Here is a 19,894-nt window from a genome sequence, read left to right as displayed (position 1 = left end):
ATGTTAGGATTAGAGTTAGTGTTAGTGTTAAGATAAGGTTAGGTTTAGGGTTAGACCTACGGTTAGGGTTAGTGTTAGGGCTAGTTTAGGATTAGCGTTAGGGCTAGGGTTTAGATGAGTGTTAGCTTTAAAGTTTAAGGTTGGGGCTAGGGGTTAGGGTTAAGGTTACAGTTAGGATTAAGGTTAGTGTTAGGGTTAGGGTTGGGGTTAAGTTAGGTTTAGGTTTAGGTTTAGGGTTAGGGTTATGGTTATGATAAGGGTTAGGCCTAGGTTAAGGTTAGGTTAAGTTTAGGGTTAGCGTTAGCGTTAGGGTAAGGGTTAAGTTATGGGTTAGGGTTAGGGTCATGGTTAGGTTTAAGGCTAGGATTAGCCTTACTGTTAAGCTTAGGGTTAGGTTTAGGGTTAGGGTTAGGGTTAGAGTTAGAGTTATGGTTAAGGTTAGAGTTAAGGTTAGTGTGAGGGATAAAGCTAGAGTTATGGTTAGAGCTAGGGTTAGGGTTAGCGTTAGAGTTAGGGTTAGGATTAGGATTAGGATTAGGATTAGAGCTAGTGTAAGAGTTCGGGCTAAGGTTAGGGTTATGTTTATGTTTAGGGTTAGGGTTTAGGTTAGGGTTAAGGCTAGTATTAGGGTTAGGGCTAGGGTTAGAGCTAGGGTTAAAGTTAAGATTGGTTTAGGGTTAGGTTTATAGTTAGGGCTAGGTTTAGCGTTAGAATTGGGTTTAGTGTTAGGGTTAGGGTTAGTTTTATGGTTAGAGTTAGGGTTTAGGGTTAGGGTTAGGATAGGTCTAGGGTTAGGATAGGGCTAGGGTTAAGGTTATATTTCGGGTTAGGGTTAGGTTTAGGGTTTAGGGTTAGGGATCAGTGGCGTCACTAGGTGGGGGGGGGGGGGGGCGAAGGGGCTCAAGCCCCCTGAAAAATTTGAATAGCCCCCTGAAACAAAAATTTTTTTTTTAATGGTTCCTTAATATCCCCTTAAACTATAAAGAACTTTTTTTGATTGTCCCCTGTTTACTATAATTCTATTAAGTAATATATAGATTTAATTTTATTATTTAAAAATTCATAAAACAATCTAAATTTTATTAGATTAGATTAATACATATAAATTATATTTTCACTATGTCAGCTTGCAATCAAATTATTGTTAAAAATAAAATATCAATACCATGCATAATGTTTAAATATCAATTTAGCATTAACAGTAAGTTTAATTGATTTTTATTAATTAAATTATTATATAACCCTAATTAAATAAATATAAAGATTTATTAATTTAAAATTAACAAATTTAATATTGTATACGAGTTTAAAATCACTATTTAAATAAAATGACTTTGCGATTTAAAAATTTAAGCATTAATATGAAAAAAACTAAAGATAAAAGTAGCAATAATCTTGAGGACCAAAGAAGAGGATTCAATAATAATGCTGGTGATGAACAAAGTATATTTTATACAGTTTTTAAAATTCAAACTTTGATTTAGTTGAAAGACGATTAATTGTAGTTTTAAAAGATATAAATATTGAAAACAAAAATGTTAAAAGAATGAAAATAGTTAAATCAATTTATATATAGGTCTGTGTCCAAAATGTTTTGAAAAAATCCTTAAAATTTTCACAAATTAATAACAAAACACTTTGGACATTTAAGTTTAAAAAAATTAAAATTTATTAGTTAATTATCTATTTTAATGTAAGGTTTCTTTTTCACTTGATCATAATTGAAGTTATATGTTTTTCCTATTTCTCCCAAATTTGCCTAATTTCTATAGAATTTCTATTTAAGTCATTTTTCACCAGAGTATTAAACAATATTGATTTCTTTAGTTATCAAGTTAAGCAAAAATTGCTTTACAATATATTTTCACCTTTTCTTTTTACATTAATAAAGATAATATTGGCTAAATTGTTTACTCAATCATTCTTTCATAATTTGATAATTATATATTTATTTGTTTATCCTAACTTAATAATAAACTATATTTTAATAAAAATGCTAAATAAATTTAGAATAGTTTGCTTATTTATATATATTTTTGAAAAATGGACACTATAATATGGAATATTACCTTTTATATATTATATTTACAAAAATAAATACACTGAAAAGAAATACATTTTAAAATTAATCTTATTTAGATTCATTGAATAATGAAGAAATTCAGAAGAATTAGATCTGGGTACTAAAACAACTGGTCCTATGCAACCTATATTAGGTGCCTATCCATATATTGGAATGGGTAAAGATAAACGATGCTTTCAAACTCAGTGGTACAAATCATTTCCCTGGATTGAATATAGCATAACCAGAAACTCTATTTTTTGTTTTCCTTGTCGTAATTTTCCCACTCAACCTTAAAAAGGATACCTTTTTAATCAAGGTTATTAAAAATTTCGTAAGGTAAAAGAATACTTAACAACTCACGGAGCAACAAATGGTCATTCAACGAATGTAATTCTCTGGAACCATTTTAAACAATCTTTGATAGAAGGCACCATTAAAGAAAAATTTATAGCTCTAACTAAATCAACAATACTTGAAAGAAGAGAATATTTGAAACGATTATTCAAAATTATAATACTATGTGGTAAGTTGGAACTTCCCCTTAGAGGTCATTATGAAAGTAAGACAAGCAATAATCAAGGAAATTATTGTGAAATATTAAACTGTTTGAAAGAGTATGATCCATTTTTAATAGCATATAAACCACCAGGCAATGCTCATTATTTCTCACCTCAATCACAAAATCAAATGCTATCTGCAGCTGGAAACTTAATCGTAAAGTACATAGCATCAGAAATAAGGGAGGCAGGCTATTTTGCTGTCATGGCTGATGACACTCGTGATGTTAGCTCATATGAGCAATTTAGTATATGTGTTAGATATGTTGATAAAACAAAAACACCAAAGGAATCTTTTATATCTTTTCAAAAAGTTGAAGACTTAGATGCAGAGTCATTAACGAAGACATTAATAACAACCTTAAACAACAATTCCATAAATGCAATTTGCGTTGCTCAAGCATATGATGGTGCAAGTGTTATGAAAGGGCATCTTTCAGGAGTCCAGGAAAGATATCGCCAAAATCACAAAATGGCTATATATGTGCACTGCTATGCGCATAAACTCAACTTTGTACTGATCTCTGCCTGCAAATCAGTACCTCAATCTAGAAAGTTTTTTAATGTTTAGAAGGTATTCATGCTTTTTTCTCAATATCTGTTATCCATCACAATAAATTTCTTGATTTGCAATTAAGATTAGGGTTAAAATCCAAAAATATTGATGCCTTGAGTTCTACACGTTGGAGATCCCATATTAGAACTATAGAGGCAGTAAAAATGACTTTCCCTGCAATTATTTCTTATCTAGAAAATATAGACCATGGTGATGTGGTGAAAGCAAAGGGAATTCTTATTGAGTCTCTTATCAGTTCTTTGTCAAATTTAAGAAATAATTCGTATTTTTCTTCATTATTTACCGAAGTAAATAAATTTTGCAATTTATATAATATAAAAATAACAAATAAAAGAGCAAATATACCTTCTACCATTTTGAATAATTATATTCAAATAGATGATATTGTTTCTTCTAATCATTCTGATCAAACAGAAACTTTTTATAAGTGTCATGTCTTTTATCCACTTTTGGATATTATGATAAATGAATTAAAAAAGAGATTTTGCCAAGAAAACACAGATATTTTAATAGCTATAAATGCTTTACATCCCTCCTCCCCCTTTTTTTAAATAATGATATCATTAAACCATTTATCTTACATTATAATCTTCCTGATCCAATGGAAGAATACATAATATTAAAGGCTTATATTTTAACCTATAATAAAAAACACGAATCTACGTGTAAATCAATAATAGATTTGATAAAAATCTTACCCATAGATATATTCCCTCGTATATTTAATTGCCTTAAAATTGCGTTAACTATACCTTTTAATTCCTGCTCATGTGAAAGATCGTTTTCAGCATTAAAACGGGTGAAAACATATCTTCGATCGACAATGGGTCAGGAACGATTAAATTCGTTGGCTCTATTGAGTATAGAAAAAAATATTATTAATACCATTCCTATAGATCACATTATAGATGAATATGCAATAATGACTAGCCTGCGTAGAGAACTTATTTTATAAATAATTTAACCTTATAATTTTTGAAATTCAATTTTAGGCGTTAGTATCTACGAGTAAATATATCGTTTAATATTTATTTTATAAATTTTTTGATTCATATCCAAAATTAACTAAAAGACATGGTGCTTATAAAAAAATTCTTTTTGAGATAGGAAAAAATCAGAAAAAAACAGTAAATGCTTTCTTTTGATATGACCAAAGTTTCTGAAAAATTTAATTAAAAATATTTGAATACATTGACAATACAATAATATATAAGATCTTAATTGCTTTCATCATATCACTATGGTACTTATTTTCTAGCTTGCAAATTATTTATTTCTAATTTGGCACACTTAAATTGTAAATAACTCAAGGCTTTAATATATTTGCATAATTTCTTCCAAGATTTTAGGTGTTTTTGCTTTATCAATATATCTAACATACTAGATTTTGATATGAGTTAACATCGTGTATGTCATGGCTATGACTGCAAATTAACCAGCATCTATTATTTGTGGGCTATAAAATTTAAGATTATTACTACAGCTGCTGAGAGCATATGATTGCATAATTAAGATGAGCAACAATGATCAACTGTCCAGTAGTTTATATAGGATTAAAAATGGAAGATAATCTTTTAGAAATTTAATATCTCACAATAATTTTCTCGATTACTTATCTAGCTTCCATCATGTCATCTAAGAGGAAGCTTTAACCACCATATAGTTTTATGATTTGGATTGGTCGTTTATATTCTCTTCTTCAAGAATTGTTGATTTGGTTAGGCCTATAAATTTTTCCTTATTAGTCCATTCTATAAAACTTTGTCTAAAATGGTAAGAGAGAGTTATATTAGTTTCATGACCTTTTGTTAATGTTAGTTGCTTAGAATTATATTGCCTTATGGGGTTTTTAAAAACATTAACAATTGAGGCATATGTATGAATTAATTAATCGGTTTTATCACTTGTAATTCTTTAGACGCGAAATTTTTTATACCAGCAATTTAAAATACTTTATACTGTAGTAAATCGATTTTGTATTGAAAAATTTGTAGAAATGTGTTGTTTTAATTATTTATATTCTAGTTTTAATTATTTATATTCTAGTCTTAATTATTTATATTCTAGTCTTAATGATATTTATATTCTAGTCTTAATGATATTTATATTCTAGTCTTAATGATCAATATTCTAGTCTTAATTATTTATATTCTAGTTTATTTTGTACGTATAATATAATAAAAAACAAAATATGAAAATAAGAATAATCCTTCAAGAGTTTAGTAATTTTTAAAAATATATTAATATATAACCCGGCCGAAGGCCAGTCAAAAGCGGGCCTAGAAGGTATGGGGGGCTTTTTTTTAGTTGAGCCCCCTGAGATTGTAAAGGCTAGCGACGCCCCTGTTAGGGATAGAGCTAGGGTTAAGGTTACGGTTAGGTTAAGGAGCGTTAGGGTTAGGGTTAAGATAAGGGTTAGGGTCATGGTTAGGTTTAAGGCTAGGGTTAGGGTTAGCGTTAGGGTTAGGGTTAAGGTTAGGGTTAATGTTAGAGTTACGGTTAAGGTTAGGGTTAAGATTAGTGTTAGATTAGAGCTAGAGTTAGGGTTAGAACTAGGGTCATGGTTAGCGTTAGAGTTAGGATAAGGATTAGGATTAGAGCTAGGGTAAGAGCTCGGGCTAGGGTTAGGTTTAAATTTATGTTTAGGGTTAGGGTCATGGTTAGGTTTAAGGATAGGGTTAGCGTTAGGGTTAGGATTAGGGTCAAGGTTAGGGTTAGGGTTTAGGTTAGGGATAGAGTTAGGGTTAAGGTTATGCTTATGGTTAGGGTTAGAGTTAGGACTATAGTTAGGGTTAGGGTTAGCGTTAGGGTTTCGGTTAGAGCTAGGGTTAAGGTTAGGTTTAGGTTTATGCTTAGGGTTAGGGTTAGGATAAGGGTTAGGGCTAGGGTTAGGGTTAGAGCTAGGGTTAGGGTTAGGGTTAGAGCTAGGGTTAGGACTAGGTTTAGAATTAGAGTTAGGGCTAGGGTTTAGATGAGGTTTCGGTTTAGGTTTAGGGTTAGGGTTTGTGTTAGGGTTAGGGTTTAGAGTTAGGGTTAGGGAAATGGCTAGAGATAGGGTTAGGGTTAAGTTTAGGGTTAGGGTCAGGGTTAGATCTAGTGTTTAGGTTAGATTTAGGTTTAGTATTTGGGTTAGGTTAGGGTTAGGTTTAGGGTTAGGATTTGGGTTTAGGGATAGGGATAAGGCTAGGGTTAAGTTTAGGGTTAGAGTTAGGGTTAAGATAAGGGTTAGGGTTAGGGTCATGGTTAGGTTTAAGTTAGGGTTAGGGTTAGCGTTAGGTTTACGGTTAAGGTTAGAGTTATGGTTAGGGTTATAGTTAGGGTTAAGGTTAGGGTTAAGTTTAGGGTTAAGGTTAGGGTTAAGGTTAGGGTTAAGGTTAGGGTTAAGGTTAGGGTTAAGGTTAGGGTTAAGGTTAGGGTTAAGGTTAGTGTTAGGGTTAGGTTTCGAGCTAGAGTTATGGTTAGAGCTAGGGTTAGGGTTAGCATTAGGTTTAGGGTTAGGGTTAGGATTAGGTTTAAGGTTAGGATTAGGATTAGAGCTAGGGTAAGAGCTCGGGCTAGGGTTAGGTTTATGTTTAGAGTTAGGGTTATAGTTTAGGTTAAGGTTTGGGTTAGGATTAGGTTTAGGGTAAGGGTTTAAGCTAGGGTTTGGGTTTGGGTTAGGTTTAGGGCTAGGCTTAGGACTAGGGTTAGGGTTAGGGTTAAGGCTGTTAGGGTTAGGGTTAGAGTTAGGGTTGGGGTTAGGGCTTGGACTAGTGTTAGGGTTAGAATTTGGGCTAGGGTTATAGCTAGGGATAGAGTTATCGTTAATGTAAGGGTTAGGGCTAGATTTAGGGTTATGTTTAGGGCAGGGGATCAGGTTAGGGCTAGGTTTAGGGTTACGGTTAGGGTTAGGATTAGAACTAGGGTAAGAGCTAGGGCTAGGGTTAGGGTTAGGTTTATGTTTAGGGTCAGAGTTTAGGTTATGGTTTGGGTTAGGTTTAGAGTCAGGGTTATGGTTAGAGCTACAGTTAGGGTTAGGATTAGGGCTAGTTTCAGGGTTGCCATGTCTCCCCACATCAGCGGGAGACTCCCGCAATTTTTTAGTTTACACGCAGACATCTTTTTCCCGCAAAACTACCACAATTTTTTTATTTCTCCCGCAATTTTTAAAAATGGTATTTTAACGTTTTTAATAATAAATAATGATTTTGAGAGACAGTAATTGATTATTTTTTTATTTTTTAAATAAATTTTAAATATTTCGAAAAACATGTCTAATTTGTAAATTTCTTTTTATCCTGTTTTATTTTTATCCAATAATAAATCAACATCATTTCATTCATATAAGTCAGTACAGGGGAGTATATTGTATATCAACATCGATTGCAATACAAACATATTCTCCAAATATAATAAATAATACAGATATTAACCTATCATGTATTTCAACATTCACAGAGATATATCATCACAATGTTGGTAGAATCTTTTTCCTATGATATTTAATGACTCCAATATAAGTGCAAACCTTACTTGGTTTTAGTACCTGAATCCTAGAGGTCATTTCTAGACGATTTGAAAGATGGGCATCTATATGCAATTCTAACAGATGCATCTAATAAGGGAAATGTTTTCAATAAAACTGTTAAAAAATTTTTCTTCGGATAGTGAAAAATCCAACGATGTAGCTAACCACATAATGTAAATATAGCTGATTCAGGGTTATCAATGAATTGCATGTCAGCTATCTGCGCTTATAATGCCTCTTTAAATTTTGGCAAAAACCTAAGTGTTACCTAATTGAGGCAGCACAATAAAGAATTAATACCAATTGGCTGTATATACCATATACAACATGATTCTTGCAAGAAGGCAATGAATGTATTATCTGTGGATGTTGAAATAATTGTGATGAAATGTTTTATTTAACTAATTTAGTTCATCAACTAAAAGAGTTGGTGGGAGTGGTCTGACTTGGAATGGTGTGAGTTGTTGCGATATATATCTATCAGGTGATTATCATTAATACCTGCCATCAATAGAATTTTAAAATTTTACATACCCTTAAAAAAATACTTTTTAAATAAAGATTTTAAAAGCTGTCCTAAAATTTTGAAAAATTTTTTGAATTAAGAAATGGCAGAAGCATATTTGGGATTAGTTTCACATGTAAAAAATCTACTTCATGCAGTAAATATTCGTAACAGAATATTCTTTATTAATAAAATCATGCTACAGCTCTGTTCATCTATAAAGTCAAAAATTGATAATAAGTTTTATGGCACTATTTCTAAAAATATTATATTAAAATGTTCAAATAATACTCTAAATAATACATTTTTAAATGAAGCAAATATTTTTATTAAGACAATTTTAGAATATTTACCAGGGATCCAAACTGAACCTGAACCGAATCATTATACCGCTAAAAACCGGTATTTTTATCAAACCTGAACCGCCTAAACCGCTAAAAAAATTCTAGCTGAACCTGAACCGAACAGCTATAATGTCTCTGAACCGGTTCGAGCCTCATGATTTTATGCTTATGAAACAATATGTAAGTTATTATTAGTATATTGAAAAAATTACAATTACATACAAATAATTTTAAAGATTATCATCAATCATATTTGATTAATAAGTGTCGGTCATAATTTTTATAAACTTTAGTATATTGTCATTTTACAACAATTTTTTAAAATATTTTTAGCTTGTAAATTATAATGCTTAGAGAAAAATTAATTCCAAAATATTATTATAAATGACACATCAAATCTGATATCATATTGGCAGTGCCGGCTACCCAAGTCAGTGTGGAAAGATGCTTTTCAACAATTAAATTTATACTATCTCCTCATAGTGTAATTTGAGTGAGAAAAAATTTTAAAACATATTAATTGTGCCGCTTAATAAAAAAAATTTAAGTAAAAAAGAGTAAAATATTGTTCATATTAAAATTAATCATTGATTGTATATTCCTATTCTTATTTTTATATTTATAAATTAAATATTATTTAATAATGTGCAATTAATAAAAATGAAAGTTTTATACATGTGTTTTTTAATTTAATAATAAAATAAAAAAAATATTTTCCCTATACATAATTCGAATGTAGGTTTGGATACAAAAATGTTCAAACCGGTTCTTAGAGATTCGAACCGAACCGATATTTTAATTTTTTACGAACCGAACCTGAACCTTGAACCGTTATTTTTATCCGAACCTGAACCCGAACCGATATTCGTTTCGGTTTGGATCTCTGATATTTACAATCAAAATTTGATTTTAATAACTCTATTTACAAATGGATAAATATTATGACCTTGGAACAGAAACCATCAATTGATGGTTTTTGTAATTTAATAAATATATTAAAAATACTGAAAACATTGATGTCTTATTTGAGGAGATTGTAATTCTCTCTATTTTTTATGATTAGCCAGAATACTTAAAGTTAGATGGTCTAAAAGTAGAGGAGAAATGGGTTGAATTTTTTCGTTATGACAATAAATCAACATGCTTGGAAAAAATATGTGAGTATGTCTTCTCCTTATCTCATTGTAAATGCCTAATCCGAGCCATTTTTAGCCTGATGAGGACTGCCTGGAAAAATTAGAGAAATCGGATTGCTTTAACAACATTAGAGGCCGAGCTAATGGTTAAACAAATTTATAATATGTTATACTAAGAATTTTATAAATATCTCAATAACGACTGTAAACGTTTAGTTCCATTATTTAAATCTCAAATAAAATATAATTAACATTATAATTATTTAATTTTCCATATTTTTTTTATATTTTATAAAATTTTATTTATACGTTCGCATAAAATAAATATTTTTTACATTGTAAAATTAATATTTTGAATATTCTGGCAAATCAAAACTAGAGAGCATTACAATCTCTTCAAACAAGGCATCAATGTCTATCGGTATTTTTAAAATATTTGAACATTTTAATATAGTTTTATCAACGGCGCCATAAAATTTATTGTCAATTTTTAATTGTAAAGATGAACACATCTGCAGCATAATTTTGTGAATCTTTGTTAAGATTCTTCTGATTGCAACTACACATTAACAGCATGTAGTAGATTTCCTACATGTGAAATCATTCTTAAATATACCTTTGCCATTCATTATTGAAAATAATTTTCAAAATATTAGGACAGCTTTTATAATCTTTATTTAAAATATATTTTTTTAAAGGTTTATAAAATTTTAAAATTTTATCGATGGTGGGTATTAGGAACATATCGCAACCAACATTGTGCTGACTCAATTCTGTAAATACACTCTGTTTTTACCAAATTCACTGAGGCATCATCAGATCAGAAAGCTGACATGCAATTTATTGATAATCTCGAATCTGCTATATTTATCATTATATGGTTAGCTATGTCTTTGGATTTTCTATTTATGGGGAAAAAATTTAATAGTTTTATTGAAACGACCTTAATTTTGATGAAATAGGGGAGGATCATGGGAAATATTTTAATATTTCCCTTATTAGATGCATCTGTTAGAATTGCATATGTATGCCCATTTTTTAAATCGTCAAGAATTGACCTCCTAGATTTAGGTCCTTAAACATTGATGATAGCCTTGCTCATTTTTGTTCTACAAGTATAGTTTTCATTTATATTAGAGTCGTTAAATATTATGGGGAAAAGATTCTACCAACATTGTGATGATAAGTATCTCTGTGAATGTTGTACTACAAGATAAGTGATTACAGCCGCAACTGTAGTTTTATCTGTATTATTTCTTATTTTTGGAGTACATTATTATGTATTTAAACGTGATACGTAATAATTAAGCGCCTATTCCTATAATGTTATACACACACACGATAGATTTCCAATTGCGGTCGTTTTGCGGGACATTCGCATAAAATATATTTTTAATTGTAAAATTAAAATGGTTTTTTTTTATAAAATTTTATCTTGTTTACATTCTTTTATATATCTTTCTTTATTTCTTTAAGATCGTTGGTTTTTTTTTAAATTAATATATTTTAATAAATCAAGATGTTATTTTATTTTGAAAAATAGTTAACGATTTTATTTTTATATAAACTAAATAAAAAATAATTGGGATAATTAAGTGGCCCGCAAAAAATTTTTTTAGCAATTTTTATATTTCTACCACAATTTTTATATTTCTCCCGCATAATACCAAATTTCTCGCGCAATTTTAAAATTTTGACCTGGCAACCCTGGTTAGGGTTTGGGTTATGGTTAGGGCTACGGTTAGGGGTAGGGTTAGGGCTAAGGTTTGGGTTAGGGTTAGGGCTAGGGTTAAATCTAGGGTTAGAGGTTAGGGTTAGTGTTAGGATTAGGACTAGGGTTAGGGCTAGGGCTAGGGTTAGGGTTAGGGTTAGGGTTAGGTTTAGGTTTAGGTTTAGGATTAGGGTTTACTGTTAATGCTAGGGTTTGGGTTAGCGTTAGGGTTAGGGTTTAGGGTTGATGTAAGATTAATATTAAAGTTGGAGTTAGAGTCAGGGTTAGAGGTATGGTTATGGTTAGGGCTACTGTTAATGCTAGGGTTTGGGTTAGCGTTAGGGTTAGGGTTTAGGGTTGATGTAAGATTAATATTAAAGTTGGAGTTAGAGTCAGGGTTAGGGGTATGGTTATGGTTAGGGTTAAGGCTTAGGCTCGGGTTAAGATAAGGGTAAAAGTTAGAGGCCTATGGTTAGCGTAAGGTCTATGGTTAGGGTTAGGGAGGGTTAGGGTTGGGGTTATGGTTAGGATTAGGGCTAGGGTTAGGATTAAGGCTTGGGTTAGGGTTATGGTTAGGATTAGAGCTAGGCTTATTGTTAGAGCTAGGGTTAGGCTTAGGGCTAGGGTTAGCGTTAGGTTTAGGTTTAGGGTTAGGGCTAGGGTTAGGATTAGGGTTAGGATTAGGGCTAACGTTAGGGTTAGGGTTTAGAATTAGGATTAACGTTAGAGTTAGGTTTAGGGTAAGGATTATTGTTAGGGTCAGGGTTAGGGTTATTGTTAGGGTTTAGAGTTAGGATTAGGGTAGAATTAGGATTAGAGCTAGGGTTTGAGTTAGGGCTAGGTTTAAGGTTAGGGTTAGCTATAGGGTTAAGGTTAGAGTTATGGTTAGGGCTAGGTTAGGGTTAGTGTTAGAGCTAGGGTTTGGGCTAGGCATAGGGTTAGTGTTAGGTTTAGGGTTAGGGTTAGGGCTAGGGTAGGGTTAATGTTAGGGTTAGAGTTATGGTTAGGGTTATGGTTAGGTTTAAGGCTAGGGTTAGGGTTAGCGATAGCGTAAGGGTTATAGTAAGAGTTAAGGTTAGGGTTAGGGTTAATATTAAAGTTAGAGTGAGAGTTAGGGGCATTGTTATGGTTAGATTTTAAGTCTGTTTTATGGTTAGGATAATGGTTAAGTGTTAGGTTACTGATATTGTTAAGGTTAGGGTTAAGGGTTAGGTTTAGGGTTATCATAAGGATTTGGGTTATAGGGTTTGGTTGTGTGTTTGGTTTATGATTGATGTTTCTGTTTGTATTAGAGATGTTTGGTATCTAATAAATATATCTTTCTTCTCATACAATATCAACATTAACCCTTATCTTTGTTGAATAGCTTCAGGCTAGCCGACTAATGTAATCCAGACCTTAATATCAATATTATATCTGACCGTGTAATTTTTTAAAATCTATAATAAACATATTGGCTGCTTCGCACCGTTCAGTATCCCTAAATATTTTTTTGTGAGTTAATATCTTATAAAATCAGTCTTTCTCCTCTTCTAATATAAACACTTAGCTCCAAACAGGCCTTTAATGTAGTTCAGATATGAGATTTAGCCAAATATAGTAGGTTTGATGTCTAATAAGATGAGTATTTCTACACATCCAATACCAACTGTTGCATAACTCTTAGCTAGACCTATTTGGTATCAATCTAAATATTTTTACTTACTATCTAATATTGTTAAAATTTTAACCCTTGCTCACATCAAGTTTTAGCATTAACAGTATGACAATTATTATTTATTGCTCCTCGTGTAGTATCACATAGAACAAATAAAATAAATATCTTATTTTTACTAAATATTAGACAATTACACAAGATGAATATATATTTAATTTAAACAAAATTCAATATTTTGTTTCAACAAATACAATTGGATACTTTTTGAATAAAAACATCTTGAGTTAATCACAAAACTATTTCTTTGAATGATAAATTTTTTTTTTGAATCTGATAAATATGTTTTATTAAAATATTACAATTATAAATTTTTTTAAATGAGAATGGCATTTTGATTACTAACTTTTTTTAAACATTATCCTTCCAGTTTAGTAAATTTTTATCCACTGTTTGACAGTAATTTGCCCCAATGCAGGGCCCGTTCAATTAAAGGGAATGACGGCACCTCTTTAAAGATAGAGTATAGATTAGTGTCAAGATTAGAGAATTGAAAAAATATATAATCAATAATGTGCTTATCCTTTTTATAGAGATTTATTTCTAAAGACTAATTTAGTTCTTGTTGTTTTTTTTAATGAATATGAATTCCACATCAGAAAAAATAATGGTATTTAATTTATTGTTTTAAGATTTCTTTTCAAATACTTTAGTATTTATATTTATTTCTACATTAGGTGTTATTTTACATTAATTTTGTATTATGTAGCAGGGGCGTTACTAGCCTTTACAATCCAAGTAGGCTCAAAAAATCTCTTTAAATTATTTCAAAAAAAAATTTTATTTCACATTATAAAATAATTTTTTTTTTGTAGCTAACATGGTCAAAAATTACCTTTTTACATATGGTATTAAATATAAATCAAAATTGTGAGAGGACTCTTCAAATTTTTTAGAGCGCTCAAACCTCTGCGCCCCTCATCCTTAGTGACTCCATAGTTATAATGTTTTTCGAATAAATTGTTAAAAATATTCCAGCATTTATAAGACAGGTGTTAAATAATTTTGTTAAAACTCCAATTATGTGGAAATTGAGTTAGAGTGAACAAACCAAATCACGTTTCTCCAGATAATTAAGTCTGAATCCATTAACAGTAAATCATGAAAGATGTGTTTACTAAACCATTTATGATTTTGTTTAAATGAATCTTTGCGATTCGTTCATCGAAAACCACACAGACCTGAGTATGTAATGATTAGATATTTCAAGAGTTGAAGATTTGAGATTGGAGATATAATTTTGCCTTTTCGAATTAATTAATAGAAATCTTGATAGAGTATTTGAATATTATATGTATTCATATGAATCTAAATCTATATCTATGGATATCAAATTCTTACTATCAATAAATTTAAATCGATAGATGTTTAATTCATGCTATCAACCTTCAAAAACTAGAGTAATCAAATTATTTTTTTCATGTACTATAAAACTAAATTTTGAGATATATAACATAAATCGATATTCCAAATTATCAACAACAAATACATAATAATTATGATTACTTTTCTCATTATTTTAAAAATACGGCTATAAATAGGGAAATTTACCTTTTTGAACTAAAATTATGTCATTGTCAGAATGGTAGGAACAGTTTATACGATTTATATATATAAAAAAAGTGAACCAAAAATTTTATTTAAGAAATGGAATGTAAACCAAAGATAAGTCTTAAGACAAAAGTGAAATGAATTATAATTATTAATAATAGATCCATAAAATTACTAAATAATATAATATATCAAATATAATTTTTTATAAAGTGAGTAATTTTAATTTATTTATCATAATAAAAGTAAAATAAAATTATAAAACTATTGATAAAATTAAATCATAAATTAAATAAAAAAATCAAAGCACAATACAAACAGTGGAATATTATATGTCGTAGATTTACAGTATATCTAATTTTATCAATTATCATATGACAATCAAGTAATTTTTACCAATATAGCGAATTATATATTTCACAGAAACTATAAAATATTGATAAGGACATCCGAAATTATATTTTAAAGACATTGTGGAATGAATAATATAAAATTAATTTTTAATATCATTTTTTATTTAAATAAATAGATGGCGTTAAATAATTAAATGTAAATTGTTGCTATATTTATTATTAAGAGCATTGACTAGTAAAATTTGTTAAAATATTAAGTGTAATATATTCTATAACTGTCAAATATGTCTGTAAAAGTGGAATTTTACCTAGTATTTTGTAACTAATTCTATAAAATAGAGGAATATAAACTATATGTCTACTTACTTTTTATAAATAAATTTCTTATACTTGCTTGGAATAAATTATTACTATGCTTTTATATTAATGTATATAAAAGTAATTTATTATATTTTATATAAACTAATAAAAATATATTTAATATTTATTCCAGGCTTATTTTTTTATTAAAATTAACCTCCTATTAAAAATATTTTATGACTATATATATATTAAGGTGCCCGGCCGAAGGTAATTTTTTAATCCCCTCCCCCCTTAGAAAAATCCTGGCTATGCCTATGCCTCTTCTTAAAATTATTTTCAAGGTTCAAATCCAAATAAGTATAAGAGATTTATTTATAAAAGGTAAGTAATCCTCTATTAGATATAATTGGTTATAAAATATTAGGTTAAATACCACTTTTAGAAACATATTTGACAGTTATATAATATATTACAGTTAATATTTTAATAAATTTAACTTATAAATTTTTGATAATAAATATATAATAATAAATTGCTTTCAAATATTTAACGCCATCTATTTATTTAGAAATATTTTTTAAAATTTAATATCTTATTATTTATCCCAGAATGGATGTAATAAATTAGATAACCTTTCTACTCTTTTTTACATGTTTTTTGGAAAGCTCTTTTTTCTGAAAAACAGTTTTGAGTTAAATTTTTAATACAAGTATATTTTTGATATTATTACAAATTACTATTATTTTAAGATATAATATACCAAGGTGGTGCGAAAATATATTAAATCTTAATTGTTTCATCATATCATTCTGGTCCTTATTTTATAGTTAGAAAATATTTCATTTCTAATATGGCATCCTTACCTTGTAAATAACTCCATGCTTCAATATATTTGCATAATTATTTCTTCCAAAGATTTTTAGTGTTTTTATTTTATCAATTTATCCAACATAATAAATTCTGATATTAGTTTATATCGTGAGTGTCATGGCTATTACTGCAAATTAACCAGCATCTATTATTTGTGTTGCTGTGTAATTTAAGATTATTACTACTGCTGCTGAGAGCAAATGATTGCATATTTTATAAGCAATTATGGTCAACTTTGTAGTTGTTTATATATCATTAAAAATGGAAGATAATCTTATATAAATTTAATATCACAATTTTTTTCTCAATTACTTATCTAGCTTCCATCATGTCATTTAAGAGGAAGCTCTAACCACCATGTATTTTTATCATTTGGATTGGTCGTTCTCATCTCCAAGAATTGTTGATTTTGTTAGGCCTATAAATTTTTCCCTATTAGTCCATTCTATAAAACATTGTCTAAAAATGGTAACAGAGTGTTATAGTAGTTTCTTGACCTTTTGTCAATGTAAGTTGCTAATTTTATAATATGTAGTTTTTAAAAACCATTATCATTTGAGGCATATGTATGAATTAATTAACCTTTTTTTATCACTTGTAATTCTTTAGACGCAAATTTTTTTTATATCAATCATCAAAAATATTTTATACCGTAATAAATAGATTTTGTATTAAAAAATATTATTTTTAGATATGTCTTGTATTGTTGTAATTTTTTATATGTTAGTTTATTCTGTATGCAAAATATAATAAATGACAAAATATGAAATTCATAATAATTGTTTAGAGTTAGCAAAGTATAATATATTAATATAAAACCTGGCCGAAAGCCCGCAAATTAAGGTTTTTTTAGTTGAGCTCCCTGAGATTGTAAAGGCTAGCGACGCCCCTGCAAAGTGTTTATACATAGGAATAAGCTGTAGCTCCATTTTGTTGCTTGTATGTCTATTAAATAACACTAATATAAACTAATATAATGATGAATAAAACAATTAGTCGACGTTTAACCCACAAAATGGCACTACACTCCATCTGACTCTATATTATACCTAATATGAATTCTAGAAAATGAATATATACCAATGCGCTATAGATCCTTAATTTTTAGTTTAAAATTCCTTTTTGGGGATACAATTATGAAATGGTATATTATGTTTTTTAGTGTTTTAATATTATGATAGAAATTTTTAATATAATTATAATGTAACATTAATAATAATTTATTTTTATAATTCTTAATGAAGTCATCGATTTGTTTTTTTAATTTTTTTATATGTCTTAAGATATATTATGTTAAAGTTTTAAAATTTGTATCTTATCTAAACGATTTTAATCATCTTATTATATTAAAATTAACTTATATTTTGTTGAATGATCAATTAACTCAAAAAATTTATAACATAATATATAAACAGAGAAAAAGCGATTATTGACGAATAAAATGTAATATTTAAAGTTTTTTGTAATTTACATTTTGATAGCAATTTAAGATGTAAACATATACATGATTAAAAGGTAACTTTATTTATATTCTTATTTACAAAATCAAAATAAAAAGAGGAAACGATAAAATTTCCCTAACTCCTTTTTTCTTCAATTCTTTACCCTGATTCATAGTGAAGAGCGATTGCGATTTCGCCGCGATATCGCAGCGATTTTCATTATAGTGCAGTGCAAAGCGTTATTAATTTAAAATGATGTCCATCCTCAAATTATTATTTTTTTACAGAATGATCTTGAAGAGAAGATACTATCTTTTAATAAAACAAAAGAGGGCGAATTTTATGTCCTCTTTCCTAAACTATTAAAAAATGAGTCTAAATTTTTCAACTATATGAGAATGACTAAAGTAATTTTATTCTATTTTATCTATAATTCATTTTAATTTAGGAAACCTTTTATTATATACTCAAACTTGTAAAACCTTTATTACATACCAAATGTACCAATTTTATAAAACATCCTATAAGTGTTGAAGAAAAGCTTATGGTTTGTTTAAGGTAAAAATAAAGCAATTTAGTATTTAAATATATTTATTATTTAGGTATTTAGCAACATAAGATCCATAAAGTAGTAAATCAACACTGCTATTCTGATTCATTCCATGATTATGCTTATATTTATATAAAAATCCTATATTATAGATTTTTATAAATTTAATCATCTTATTTTGTATGTTATATAAATATCTTGTTTTGTATTTTATATAAATACCTTGTTTTGTATTTTATATATATTATAATAAAAATAAAGTTATTATTAATATAGTTTCAAATAACAAAAATAATTTTAATCAATAATCTTTTATAATATCAAGTATTCAAGTTGTTATTTCTTTTTTTTCCTGATTGGTACAATCACCTAACTTTTATAAATATCTTGTTTTGTATTTTATATATATTATAATAAAAAATAAAGTTATTATTAATATAGTCTAAACTCATAAAATATATATGTAGGAATATGTCACTAAAAAAGCTATATAGTTGTTCTAAATTCATCTATTGAAAATATTTTTATAAAGCAAGTTAACATAAATTACCAATGTCATTAAACTTTCTCTAAGATAAAGATCATTCATTATAAATTATATATATTTAGATATTATTAATTGCCAAACTCAGTACAAGACTTAATTAATGCAGGACTTTTGGGAATAATTATATCATTCAATGTATTTCACAAAATGTTTATTTCAAATAATATAAATACATACAAAATATTTCAAATAACAAAAATATATACAAAATAATTTTAATCAATAATCTTTTATAATATCACTATTTTATTTGTTATTTCTTTTTTTTCCTCTTTGGTACAATCATCTAATTTTTCTTTTAACATTAAACATATTGCACGTTCTGTTGATTTATTTTTAAGCATTTCCAAGGTTATTAATGCTTTATATTCTAATTTTCATTAATTTCCTATAGTCATCTATTTAAAATTTATCAATAAATATAAATTACCCATATCATTGTTCTTTCTCTTAGGACATTTATAATAATAACTAGGTGACCCAACATAGGACATAGATTCTATATAAAAGATAATATAAATTTTAGATATTATTAATTACCAGAATCATTACTAAGATTTAGTGCTGCAGAATCTTTGGGAATAAATATATCATCTGATAAATTCTCACTATAAATGAGATCACCTAAATAATAAATATATTTTATAATTAAAATGCTATATTTTACATTCATGTATACCTCCTGTTATTTCATTAAATATATCATTTGCATCTATAAAAGCTAATTTATCTATTTTATAAAAAAAATTAAATTTAAATCATAATTTTAACTTGATCCTTTGGTTTTATATCATCAAAAAAGGTTGTCATTGAATTCATTTCAATTAATAAAAAATTAGCGCTAAATTTAAAAGTAGCGTAAAATCAAAAATTTTGAGCTATATTCACCAAAATCTGTATTTAACGAAGCACTATTTCAAAATCTTTTGAAAGAATCGCGGCGATTTGCTTTCGCGTATCAAATCGCGCGATCGGTAACTATGAATGCGATATCATATTTACTGTATTTTATATTTATCGCGTCTAAATCGCAATCGCGCCACTATGAATTAAATCCTAAAGAAAAATATTTAACATTATTTTAAACTTAATTATATTTTTTGTCTTATTTTATCTTATAAATTTACACATAATTTTATATAAAAAAACATGAAAAGCAACC

The 19,894-nt window shown here is 28.2% G+C and overlaps 1 long non-coding RNA gene across 1 annotated transcript; it reads right to left on the bottom strand.

Annotated features, from left to right (window-relative positions):
- Positions 1-19,019: 19,019 nt before the first annotated feature.
- Positions 19,020-19,332, bottom strand: LOC135923324 (uncharacterized). Its single transcript, XR_010571183.1, has 3 exons — positions 19,273-19,332; positions 19,163-19,231; positions 19,020-19,130 (listed from the first exon to the last, which is right to left on the bottom strand). It is a non-coding gene; the product is annotated as an uncharacterized LOC135923324 (long non-coding RNA).
- Positions 19,333-19,894: the final 562 nt, after the last annotated feature.

The sequence above is a fragment of the Gordionus sp. m RMFG-2023 genome, chromosome 2 (assembly GCF_954871325.1).
Source record: "Gordionus sp. m RMFG-2023 chromosome 2, tfGorSpeb1-WG-v2, whole genome shotgun sequence".
Classification (NCBI taxonomy): Eukaryota; Metazoa; Nematomorpha; class Gordioida; order Chordodea; family Parachordodidae; genus Gordionus; species Gordionus sp. m RMFG-2023.
Note: the sequence above shows the minus strand (reverse complement) of the source record. Positions and strands in the feature narration are given on the sequence as shown.